The 14,066-nt window shown below is 41.2% G+C and overlaps 1 protein-coding gene across 3 annotated transcripts in view; it reads right to left on the bottom strand.

Annotated features, from left to right (window-relative positions):
• Nucleotides 1-14,066, bottom strand: part of PTPRG (protein tyrosine phosphatase receptor type G) — a 725,910-nt gene that overhangs the window by 212,725 nt on the left and 499,119 nt on the right. The window lies entirely within an intron of this gene.

Raw genomic sequence — 14,066 nt, 5'->3', positions numbered from 1 at the left:
GAGGACAACTGTTCTTTGCTCTCGCCAAGCACCAAGTTTAGAGAGGAAGAGGAAAAACAAATCCCAGGTAACGAGCCACGACCCCAGCTCAGGGCAGAACGCCTCTCCTCTCTCACACGATGCAGGTTCTTCACTCTTCCTTCCACGTAACTGTTGCTCTTGGTGACTAATTTTTCTCACTGCATACGTGACGATACCTGCTATTGCTTAGATTACAAGGAGAGCTCACATTCAGTGAGAACCTACTGTGTGCCACGCACATGTTCGTTTCACCTGTATTCACTAATACCGACCTCACAACAACCCTCCAAGGCAGGTCTCTCATTATTTTCTCCATTTGCCAGATGAGAAAACTAAGCAACAGAAGAGCGAAGTGAATTTGATGGAAGTTTACAACTACTGATGGGCAAAACTGGGACTTAAATAAGTGGGATGTAGAGTCTCTTTCTTTCATCAGGCAGACTCTTAAGTAATGGCTCTTGCTTGCATCCAATACCTCTGTGGTCAGCATTGAGACTATAACACCAAACAAGCAAAGGTTCTCGTCTTAAAGAGCCTACATGGGTGGTGTGTGTGTGTGTGTGTGTGTGAGTGTGTGTGTGTGTGTGTGTGTGTGTGTGTGTGTGTGTGTGTGTGTAGTCACCTCCTTGATGACAGGGCCCATGCTCTATTCAATTCTCTGGACACCATGCTGCCTACTGTACATGGGACACCATGCTGACTGAAGCTTTGCAAAGGGAATGAACAAAGAAGGCAATGGAATGACCACAAGAGAGAAGGAGGGAGGGAGGGGCATGTGTATGGACTGACCACATCCCTTTAGGCAAGGGGGGGACACAGAGTCACATCTGCCAAAATGCAGAAGAGGTAAGCATCTCCCACTCACAGCTCAACCTTGGGCCCGCACTGAACACGGGGTCGGGTGAAATGAATGGGCAGCACAATCACTCACACGCCACAGTATTTAAAAATCTCTAACAATCACATCATTATTGCTGGCAGTGCCTCTAACCAAGCAGACGCTAGTAAGAGACCTCATACAAGGGGGTACACTTCCAGCACGAATAAAGCCACGTGAAGGCTGCCTGGTCTAAAACTTTGACCCTGGACTGGAATTCATTACTAGGAATTAAGCAATCACTTGGGGGAAGAGTTGATGGGGCCCTTTTATTTTCAAAGGGCCTCCCCACCACGCACAGGCATCTGATCCCGTGTTGCTTGTTTCTCTCCCAGCTGACTGGCTGCTCCAATTAAATAACTATTTCGCCATCCAAGGTGTTACAACTAATTACCTTAGCTCCTCTTTAAAGTAGTAAGAGAGACGTGTAGATGCTCCTTGAGGAAATCTGAATTTGGTTATCTCCTCCTGAATTACTGAGTTATAGCGCCAATAACAACACTTAGACTTCAGAACCTTGTCTCCCAGCCAAGGCAATCAGAGAGCTGAAGCACCCTTCACCAAAGTGCAAGGAGACTGGGAAGGTGGATATACTTGATGTACCCAGAGGAATATGATTATCTTAATGTATCTATTCTGGGCCAGGTTTTAAGATACAGGGAAGTAATCATTCAAAGTATTCCCCATTATTTTAGCATGTGAATTCCAGTTGTTCCTAATTATCAACATCACCCAAATTCTTACTTACTTCTATTTGCTAAAATATCACAAATTTTGGAGTGGTTCATATTCTGGTCCTTAGCACTTTCCTAGACATGATTTCATTTGAAGTTCACAACAAACCAATCAGATATCAATATCTCAGTTTGACGGACAAAGCAATTTGAGTCAGCGAGGGAAGAAACAGATGTGTCCAAACAAGTAGGCCAGTGAGTGGCAAATCCGAACTTTAGCGCAGAACTTTTCACTCCAAAATTCCAACCCTTGCCAACGTCTTTCCTAGACATTGATTTCACAATCAAAGGGAATCTAAGCATCGGAGGAAAGTTCTGGAATCAGAATCTCCTTCTCAGAGGACTGTTAGGAGCGTTACATGAGGTAATGTATGTAGAATGCTTGGCAGCCAGCCACTTGACCAGGATCCACAACTATCACCTACTGCTTTTTAAAAATTATTGTTTATATTCATAGAGAATTGGAAATTGGAAATCTCTTTTTAGAAGACTTGGGATTTTACCTGTCTGAACTGTTTTAGTGGGATAAGGACATTTGTTACCTGTACAATACAAAATAGAGAGGAACCAAAGCTATAGAGTCATTGCCATTAAAAAACAAAACAAAACAAACCAAAAAAAACAGGGTAGCCAGGTCAACAAGTTCGGACATGGTCCTAAACATTCATTTCCTTTCCTGAATGATCTAGGAATTGGCTTTGTGTTAGTTAGCTGCTTGCATTTCTGAGACATCTGGTGCTAAACCTTATAATCAGTTCAGTTAAAAAAAAAAAAAAACAAAAACCAAACAGAACTACTGCCTGGCAGCCACCATTGGAGAGTGCCTAAAAATAGAAAGAATTCACTGAGACCTCATTAGAATGGTGCTCAAGGATGCCAAGCTGTGGGGAAAACACTGCAGAAAGTTGAGTCAGACCTCAGGATTGCAGATCAAGAAGTCCCAGAAACTGAATTATCCGAGTGTCCAAACTGGGTATCATTTCAGAGATAGAGATTTTCATGTCATTACATGTGGTTCACACTGGTGTGATTTTAGGAGCACCCCTCTCCAAACACATATATATCATATGTAAGAATTCTCTGTTAGAACCAAAAGATTGATATCAAATGAATACTACATAAAACTGGTCGATAATACCCAGTTGATACACAGAGATTAAGGAGTCCCTCTCACTGCAGTGCTATCTATAGTACTGTTGTTCCTAATTGATGCTTTCTGAATTAGGTAATCCCATCTTACCTCAACTTTGGACAAACCGAATACCAAATAAGCAAGACCTAAATCAATTAGCTCTACTTATGATTTTACATACAGCTACCTAGGAATTTGCATGCACATAAACATCACATAACTTAATACATATTCAGAGAATGCAAAGGGCTAAGAAAAACAGAATCTGCTGTATAAACCTGTCCAGAGAAGTCAATCCATAGATACATTTTACGACTCGCACAAAACCCAAAACAGGGGGATTCAATGCTACTATTTTTCTCAAAAGACAGCTAGGCAGTCCTAATAAAGAAATAATGGGAATATTACTCAGCCATAAAAAAAGAATGAAATAATGCCATTTGCAGTGACATGGATGGATTCAGAGATTGTCCGAGTGAAGTAAGTCACACAGAGAAAGACAAGTATTATACGATATTGCTTATATGTGGAATCTAAAAAAAGGGTACAAATGAACTTCTCTACAAAACAGAAGTAGAGTTACAGGTGTAGAAAACAAGCTCATGGCTACTGGAGGTGGGGGGGAGGGATAAATTGGGAGATGGGGATTGACATATCCACACTACTATATATAAAATAGATAACCGATAAGGACCTACTGTATAGCACAGGGAACTCTACCCAATACTCTGCAATGGCCTATATGGGAAAAGAATCTAAAACAGAGTGGATACATGTATATGTATAACAGATTCACTTTGCTGTACACCTGAAACTAACACCTGAAACTAACTAACATTGTAAATCAACTACCCTCCAGAAAAAAGAAAAAAAAAAAAAATAACATACGCCCCCAATACTGTGCCTTTTACTGTACCACATTTGGGCGCTTACTTTTTGCAAGTAAAAGGTAGGAGGGTTAAAGTATTACGGAAGTTCTCCCAATAATCTGTGTCTCCTTCACAAACTGCAGGAGCGCATTCCTGAAAAATGTCAGAGTTGACCAAACAGTGTTAAGAAGGTCAAGGTGTTAAGAGCAGGAGGTGGATACAGGAGGAATCAGGAAAAGTCTCACGTAAAGAAAATTAAGTTTCTTCCTGGTTTGTTATCACACCGTGTAAGAGTAACTGAATGGATCTCCACCAAATACGAAAGATCTGTGCAGACCAGTCTGTCTTTAAATTTAATGCCTGTGGTGTACAGGATGTGTGCTTTGGGAGTACGGGTCAAAGGTACACTCAAGATGGGCAGGCATCATCCAGTACACATTGAGAAACAAAAGCTCTGCGCTTCAGACAAGTACACACGTACCATATATATTAAGATGCTACAGACAAAGAAAACAAACGGTAGTTTTAATGTAAACCCTGAATACAAAAGAGAATGGCAAGCTTCTCATTCGGGCAACTCAATGTATCAGCACCACACGTGAATATAACATCGGGATTCATCCAGCTCAAGATAGTTCAGCATTCCTCTGGGACAATGCCTAGATGGCCAAGGAATCAAAAGCTTTTGAGAGGGAAGCCGTAACAAGCCTCTAAAACAAAACCAGCATTAAGAGCTTTAAAATTCTACCCTGGGAAAATACTTCTACAACACCATGGGAATGAGACAGTGCTGTGATTTGCAGAGCCAGATTCTCCTACAACCTCCACCAGGGAGTTTCCTTGATCTCTGAGTTTTTCAAACCAGCTCCCCCTGATTTCTAGTTCAAAGGCATATGCACATGCTCTTACCTTTGTTTACTTTTCTAGGTCTAATTGAGTGTTCTATTAAAATGGTGCTTGTTTCAAAAATCAGTGCGGCGTCTGGGAACGAATATCCCCATGGGCTCTTTAATTTAAGCGGGCCGCCAAGGTGAAGCAGAAATACCTAGAAACGGGTTGATTTAAATATTTTAGCATGTAAGTCTTTATGCCTTATCTTAGAATCCAGCTGACTAAACCTTGGTTGGCCGGGGACTAGGGGAATTCTCAGGTATGGGGTAATGTACTTATTCCTGTGGCCATCAGCTAGCAGGATAACCCAAACAGCCCTCACAGCCCACATCTATTGAGATCAAAACCTTCTCGGGTGCTCAAACCAAGCAGGGTTTCTCAATGTCAGCACTGACCTCTTGGGCCAGATAATTTTGTGTTGTGGAGGGCTGTCTTGAGCACTGTAGAATTTTCAGCAGTATCCCTAGTCTCTATACACTAGATGCCAGCAGCACCACCACCCCAGTGTGACAACCCAAAGCGTCTCCACACATGGCCTCATGGCCTCTGGGGGCAAAATCCCCCGAGCTCCTCCTCATAAGAACCACTGCCATTAAAAAAGTTAATAAATGACTGTTTAAATCTTAACCCTGTTCACTCACAGTGTCCTCATCTAACCACACCATTCATTCAATACTCTTTATGGCTTTTTTATAAAAGGGAGGAAGCAGAAGCAAAAACACTGTGATCAAATCTATAAAATAATCACAGGCACAGAGTCTAAGGGAATTCAGAATAGGATAAAAGGTTTTAATTACGGGCAAAAAGAATAAGAACACAATTTTTAGTTGCAAGAAAATAACTGTTCAGGTACCAGCAAAATTAAGAGGGGTCCTGAAGCACATATATACACATGATAATAAATGGAACCAATGATACATACTTCTTTCTCTACCCTCTCCAACAGGAGAGCCAATTTTTCTGATTCAGTTTTCCACCAAGAGCACAGACCCTGGAGGCATCCTACTGCTGTTGAAATACTCGCTCGAACATTTATTGGCTGATGTTATATTGGGTAATTTATATTAGAAACAGTTCCATGCCTCACCTTGTGCATTTGTAAAATGGACATAATGATACCTTGAGGGGGTCCCAGTGAAGATTAAATAAGCTAATGTTTAATGTGGGCGCTTCATTTTAGCATTTTACATGCAAAAAATGGTAACCTTTATTAGTACTGTTTGTATTCCATTTAGAAGCATCTTTTCAACCAGTTTATCTAAAGGAAAAGAAGGAGAGGAGAGCTGTCACTAGCTTCTAACCTTGGGATGCAAAGTGCTTTGTGTGCGGCATTCTCCCAAGAGAACTAATTAGCTGAGGCATGTACTAGATTATACTTCTGGAAGACCAAAGCTGAGAAAAATGAGACAACTGGATTGGGAGTCACAAAACTAGAATTCTTGGCTTAGAGTTCAAGGAGCTATGGGACCACGGTCAACCACTTAACTCTCAGACAGCCAGTCTCACTTCTGTCATTTTAATGGGATCACTACAGAGTTCCTAGTATTTTATCTGAGACTATGGCAATCAGATTCAAAGACTTATATTAGAACTAATGGCCAAAACAACTAAATTCTAAACTAAATGATGGATTCTAAACTATCATTTAGTGATGCACAAAGGCAAAGTACTTGGTAACTGTCCTTGAAGTACAGTGATTTAATTAAAGAAGATTTTCACATGGTCTTTTTCAAAGTCTCTTAATTATGTAATGCTTCACCAATTATAGTCCTGTGTAATGCCCACTAAGAGGAAATTTGAATTACAGGCCATCTGCAGACAGGAGATGTACTGAAAACACCTGATAGGCTACAAATTCAATGTTGTACATCCACAAATCTGTTCTAAAATTGCACCCGAACATTAAAGATGACTCTGGCCTTCACTTAGTGGGAAGTCCTATGAAATCAATTAGCTGTTAAAATAGCTTAAATGGAACACATGTATTTTAATTTTTGTGTGTGTATAAAAACAAAGTCTTCTTAATCAGCCCAAAACATTCTGAAATTACACTTCTAGGTAATGCAGTGAAAGAACTGAACTTATAACTAGATAAAACCAGGATGTGGAAAATGTGAGAAGGATGATATTCAAACAGCAGTAACCGGAAAGGAATAAATTAAGAATCATATTAGTTTACTTCAATTATCCCAAAAAGCAGTCTAAGAAGGAAGCTGTAAAAACCAATCACGACTCCCCAACAGAAACTCACATAGTCTCTGACTCAAAAACGGTTCTTGGGGGCTTCCCTGGTGGCGCAGTGGTTGAGAGTCTGCCTGCTAATGCAGGGGATGCGGGTTCGAGCCCTGGTCTGGGAGGATCCCATGTGTCGGGGAGCAACTGGGCCCGTGAGTCACAACTACTGAGCCTGCGCATCTGGAGCCTGTGCTCCGCAACAAGAGAGGCCACGATAGTGAGATGCCCACGCACCGCGATGAAGAGTGGCCCCCGCTTGCCACAACTAGAGAAAGTCCTCGCACAGAAACGAAGACCCAACACAGCAAAAATAAATAAATAAACTAATAAACTCCTACCCCCAACATCAAAAAAAAAAAAAAAAACGGTTCTTTTTTTTTTTCTGTTGGTGTTTGGTAGTGGGTATAACTACTATTTTTCTTTTTTCTTTCCTCCTACTCTCCCTCCTTCCTTTCATCCCTTCCTCCTTCTTCTTCTTTCTCTCTCTCTGCACCTTTCCTTCCCTCCCCCATTTATTCTATGGAGTAGAGGCCCTTGTTGCCAACAGGACCAGTCAGGAGTTTAAAAAAAAAATAAGAACTATCTCCAGCCATGATAGAAAATGTGTTCTTCATTAAAGAAAAAGATTCCTCAGGATGGTTTAAAAAATGAAAAGATGACTTTAGGTCACCATAAATAAAAAGGATGATTTATACTTTAAGAGTGGTGCTTCGCTTTGTAGAAAAATGGGAGGAAAAAGAAAAATGGAGGAGAGTCCAGTTTTAAAACTCATAAATAGGAAATTCATACCCTTAAAATGAAATATTTATCATTTTGAAATTATACAGATCTATAAAGATATAATTCTTATACTCTTGATAGTTTATTTACCTGACTTGATCTGTCCTCCCCTATCTCCCAATGACAAAATGATGCTACTATTTTTTTAAAATTTATTTATCTTATTTATTTATTTTTGGCTTTGTTGGCTCTTGTTGCTGCACGCGGGCTTTCTCTAGTTGCAGAGAGCGGGGGCTACTCTTTGTTGCGGTGCGCGGGCTTATCATTGCGATGGCGTCTCTTGTTGAGGAGCATGGGCTCTAGGCTAACAGGCTCCAGTAGTTGTGGCACACAGGCTCAGCAGTTGTGGCTCGCGGGCTCTAGAGCACAGGCTCAGTAGTTGTGGCGCACGGGCTTAGTTGCTCCGTGGCATGTGGGATCTTCCAGGACCAGGGCTCGAACCCGTGTCCCCTGCATTGGCAGGCGGATTCTTAACCACTGCGTCACCAGGGAAGTACCGAAATGATGCTACTATTAAAGAAAGAATTCAAAGGCCAACTCTTTTCAAAACTTATAGTTCTCTAACTACTTTGACGGCAGGCTACAGTTCTAAGGATACATTTGCAATGTTCATGAATAATGGCACAAGGAAGGTGCTTAACATATTGCACAATGAGCAAATGAGTTAGCATAAGCAAGGACACAGCAAGAGCAAGAAAAAGCAAAAAAACATAAATACAGATGCACTGAAATAGATAGAAACTAACCCTAGGAAGGAAATGCTCAAGAAAAAGAGGCAAGCTAGAATGAAAAATAGCAAAATAATCCAAAAAAGCTTCTCCACCCACAGTCTACTGAGATGATACCATTTTGGTGGGAAACTTTATAAAAACATTCTCAGACACAGATATAGCCAGATATTCTTGGCACTAACACACTCCTTTAAGGCCTCTGAATGCACTACACCTTTAAGAAGTGTCAAGCCCTGATGCTTTTTCCCACCTATAGGCATAAGCAGAGATACAGCCCTTTAAAAGCATGTTAGGGACTTCCCTGGTGGCGCAGTGATTGAGAGTCCGCCTGCCGATGCAGGGGACACGGGTTCGTGCCCCAGTCCGGGAGGATCCCACATGCCGCAGAGCGGCTGGGCCCGTGAGCCATGGCCGCTGAGCCTGCGCGTCCGGAGCCTGTGCTCCGCAACGGGAGAGCGGGAGAGGCCACAACCGTGAGAGGCCCGCATACAGAAAAAAAAAAAAAAAAAAAAAAAGCACGTCAGACCCAATGGAACTCCCGGGCAAAGCCCCATCCTCAATGGATCAGGAGTCTGAGAAACTTCATGTTCAATGTCCTTCACCATCTCGAAAGCCTTATACTTCTGTACAACCACCACCTTTCTTAGCTGAAGCTTACACAGCCACCTAGACATATCCTTTTCCAAAGCCCAAATCATTAATCTTGTGGTGGGATCCTGAAAGGTTTCCTGTAACTTAGTCCTACGCAGTACCTATATCCTGAACAACAACTGAGGTCAAGACACCGATGTGAGGGCTAGGGAAAGGTGGATGGTGGGATACAGGGAGAAGAGGCACAAGACATGGACCTCCACCTCCAAGAGTTTGTATTCTAGGGTTCTCAGGTCCTACACTCCCTAGTGCCTGCTTCTAGTACTCCTTAGCTACCATGTTATCAGCTTGTTTCTTTCCAATCAAGACTCTAGGGCCTAAATATGTTTCCATTGAATTCAGCTAAGTAATTGCACAATCAAGCCACAGTGGAAGTCACTTGCAAGAGATGCGGGTGATGAGTAAGTGAGTACTCCTGGACCTCAATGATCTCACAGTACAGAGGCTGAAAAAAAGCACGTAAAATAACAGCTTGAATGCAAGCTGGAATGCTAAGAGAAACAGGGGGTTAAAGGAAGGACGAATCACATCTCCCTTTGGTGGGGGGAGGGCAGGTGAGATCCAGGGAAGTGGAGAAAAAGGCATCCTTGTCAACCCTGGGTGAGTCATCAAGAGCTCCTCCTGCCTTCTCAACATCTATAAATAATCCCAGGTGCTGCCATTTCATTTAATTACTAAGCCTCTCCAGATGGAGAAAAATAATTAAGCAGTCGGTACCACCAAGATGATATAAAGAACGCGTTAGCAACTTTTGAAACATTTGAGTTTTGAAGTTTGCTTTCAACAATGAAAGAAGGGCAGAAGTGAAGAGGGCCCAAATGACTGAGTGACAGACATTAGAGAAAACCAAAGGACAGCAGTCAGATAGTGGGTAGAAATTTAAATAGGAAAAAAGCAAATACTCGTGTAAAGGGGCTCAATCCTCCCAGAAGCAGCAGAGCCGCTAACATTAAATGAAGAAGCCTCAATGGAGTTGGTGAAGATAGGTTGTCAAAAAAGAAATACTTTAAGACAACCTAAAAATCAATTTATTTATTTCCTAAATGTACAAGAAATATGCTGTTGACTGGGCCTCTGGATGCAGACGTGATAAAAATTTTATCTTTGTGTCTGATGCAAAGATTCAGATGTGATTAAACCCAAAAGGGTCTAACAAGGAAGCTGGGAAAAACCACACGAGAAAAATTTCTAAACACAAATGCTCTTAAAGAATCATGCATTTATAATTCTAAAGTTCAATGGAATCAGGAAATCAATAAAAATAAAATTTCTGGCATTCAAATAACAGTAGCAACTGGGTAGTAAAACACCTGAGGTTTCCTCCCCATAACATGTTCAAAGATAATCATGTGCTTCCTCAAAAAAAAAAAAAAAAATCCACAAAAATCAAACCTATAAAACCACAGTAATCAAAATTATAAAAAGTTTGGGGATCCCAAACTTCTATGAGCATCAGATTGAAAACCATTAATAAGGGTGCACAGTTCGAAGACATTTCGATGCTGGTGGGAAAATGGAGGGACGCGTTCCAAGAGGAATGATGAAGAAACAGATGGGAAGAAAGAAAAACCAAATCAGAACCCAATTCCGAGGGCGATCATAGAAGATTCTTGATCTAAAAAAATATAGGTCAAATGGTAGTTCTAGTTTTAGTTTTTGAGGGAACCTCCCACTGGTCTCCATAGGGGTTGTACCAATTTACATTCCCCCCAACAGTGGAGGAGGGTTCCCTTTTCCCCACACCCTCTCCAGCATTTATTGTTTGTACAAATGGACTTATTTACAAAACAGAAGTAGAGTCACAGATGTAGAACACAAATGTATGGTTACCAGGGGTAAGGATAAATTGGGAGATTGGGATTGACATATACACACTATGTATAGCACAGGGAACTCTTCTCAATACTCTGCAATGGCCTATATGGGAAAAGAACCTAAAAAAAACAAGTGGATATATGCATATGTATAAGTGATTCACTTTGCTGTACACCGGAAACTAACACAACATTGTAAATCAACTATACTCCAAAATATATTAAAAGAAAATAATTTAGGTCAAGTTAAAGGTAAAGGTCAATCTGAGGATTGAGTACTCTGTGCTCTATACAGATGGTCCCTAACTTATGACTTTTTTGACTTTATGATGGTGTGAAAGTGACACACATTACTTCAGATTTTGATCTTTTCCTGGGCTAGCGATATGGTGAGATACTCTCTCCTGACGCTGGGCAGGGTAGTGGGCCGAAGCTCCCAGTCAGCCACTGGATCACAAGGGTAAACAACCAGTACTCGTACAACCATTCTGTACCCAACCATTCTGCTTTTCCCTTTCAGTAGAGTATTCAGTAAATTCCATGAGACAGTCAAAACTTCATGTTGTGTTAGACTTTTTGTTAAAATAATAGGCTTTGGGGTTTCCCTGGTGGCGCGGCGGTTGAGAGCCCACCTGCCGATGCAGGGGACGCGGGTTCATGCCCCAGACTGGGAGGATCCCACATGCCGTGGAGCGGCTGGGCCTGTGAGCCATGGCCGCTGAGCCTGCGCGTCCGGAGCCTGTGCTCCGCAACGGGAGAGGCCACAACAGTTAGAGGCCCGCGTACCACAAAAAAAAAAAAAAAAAAAAAGGCTTTGTGTTAGATAATTGTGCCCAACTGCAGGCTAATACAAGTGTTCTGAGCGTGTTTAAGGGAGGCTGGGCTAAGCTATGACGTTCGGTAACTTGGGTGTATTAAATGCATTTTCCACTCAAGATATTTGAAACTTATGACGGGTTTATTAGGATGTAATCCCAACTTAAGTCGACAAAGATTGGTAACCTTAAATCAAAGCTATTTAAATCTTTTTGAGTTATTTTCAAAGCAAAGCATCCTTCGACAAATTGCCTTATCATTCCACTGTCATTTCAACTGTCTTATAAACCTAGGTTCTCATTTCTTACTTCTTCAAACAGATAACCCAAGTAGAGTGTTATCAGAGTAATATATTAAGAGAGCATTTTAATAACTTTTGGCATTTACATTTTCACAGGAATTCAAATCAGGCTAACTAGTAGAGTGGAGATTCTATTTTAACGAACAGAAAATAATTAACTTTGTACTGATATAAATTAGCTAAACAAGCATTTATTTATTCTCTTTAGTGGTTTAACAACAAATATCTCCATCCCTCGCCAATTTAATGTTTTAACTTCTTTATTTAAAAAATCCTTTAAAATCAGACTTTCCCCTTCCTTTCCCCTATATCTTCTAGAAGGCTGCGAGGCCAAAGGTGTGTGAACTAGAATAAAGGTGTTCCTTCCTCGAGATGCATGACTAACATATGTTGGAAAACTGTAATAAATATTCCAGTCAGGAGTAGCTATGAAGTGAATGCGCCTTCTAGCGCTGTGTCCGCCCAAACGCGTAAAACCACGTGGGGCTGCCATGACTTGTTTTCTTCCATACCTGGAGGCGATCCTTCCTTTACTAGTGTTCACGCAAAGCACTCAGGGGAAACCCAGCTCACTATATTTCAGCACTGAGACTGACCTTCAACTCTGTCTGTAACCAAAAGATGTCAGGCACTAGCCAAAGTTACTGGGGTCCAGGTTGGAGTCATGATCTCAAGGTCATGTTGACAGGAAGTCATGAAGAAAACCGCCTAGAGACTGTGTTGCCATGGGAATTCACACCCCCTCCAAAGGAGACAGAGAGTCACTACTCAGATCTTGATTACTGCAACATTATGAGGAAATTTTATGTAAAATCTTCCACATTTAACTGAAGAAAATAATTGTAAACACTACGTAGCATCCATAATCATGTCCATGAGCCACAACAGGACCACCTGCAGGCAACCTATCCTCTCAGCCAACATATGGTTCCCTGGTCAGCCATGTGTCTGCTAGGTTTGTGTTTGCTTTGGTGTTTTGGAAACATAAGAACCTCATCATATCTAATCACAGCAAAGGCAGTGAGAGAGCCAAAACAACCCAGCATCACAGGCACATGATCCGGAAGAAAAAAGAAACAAAGATAATGAAAAATGGAAAGTGTTAGAAAATTATTCTAGTGTGTGGAGTAAGTTCGCATCAAAGCTACAGCAACTGCACAGAAATTAGCCTTGCCTAGACATGCACTGGTAGGTCATTCACATCCTATCACTCTGGAAAATGAATATGTGAGTTTATGAGCACCAAGTCAGACCACAGCCTTTTACAAGTGGAAAAGTTTCTCTATTCATGTCTTTCTAGCCATTATCACATGGGACTGTGACAGCGAGGTCCTCCTAGTGGGCAGGAGCTGACTATATTCATCTTATATATTTAATGTAGCAACTGGTACCATATCTGGCATTGAATCACTGCTGAAACAATCATAAATACCTCTTCAATACCAAAATGTAACATGCCAGGTTTGAATTTGGAAATACAGGTCAAGATTTCTCTATTTGGGGGAGAAATACCAAACTCCCAAATTTAGCATTCTTATTAGAAAGATTCAAAACACAGAGATCTCAAAATACAGGTTCTAACGAGACTGCCGTATTAAAATAACAATACCGTCTTCTTTCCACTACATGACATAGTGTGAACTCTGATGTATAAATGCATACGTGGACTTATAAAGAAAACAAAGAGAGCAGCTCAACACAGCTGCTACCTAAAAAAAAAAAAAAAAAGAAAAAAAAGAAAAACTATTCTATTTTATATTATCTGCCCTCTATTTTGTGTCTACAGGACAGCAAGTCAAAATTTAGAGGACTAACCAGATGAAATACACATTAAATTTCTTTGTATTTGAACTACACTCGTGTCCTGGAAATACTTTAAAAATCCAAAACCTGGATTTCACACTGAGGTCTTTTGCTGGTTTGTACACCAATGTGCCCCCCTGCCCAATACTTTAATTGGGCTTACATTTAACAAGAGTTTCTAGAGCTGGAAAAATAGAAAGCTTTTGGGTAGAGCACGCTGTGAAACAGACCTGCCAGTACTCATAAAAACATTCTTAAAATTTATTTTCTATAAAAAGGATGACCTATAAAGGAGAACCTGGTTGGACTGGACATGGGTGGGCATGACAGGGAGGGAGGCAGGGGTAGGTCTGATGGCAGGGCTGCAGGAGTAGAGGTCCAGCAACATGAAAAACAGTGTGCTAAGAGGAC

Source organism: Delphinus delphis, chromosome 10, assembly GCF_949987515.2.
Source record: "Delphinus delphis chromosome 10, mDelDel1.2, whole genome shotgun sequence".
Classification (NCBI taxonomy): Eukaryota; Metazoa; Chordata; class Mammalia; order Artiodactyla; family Delphinidae; genus Delphinus; species Delphinus delphis.
This window is presented reverse-complemented; position numbering and strand designations above follow the sequence as displayed.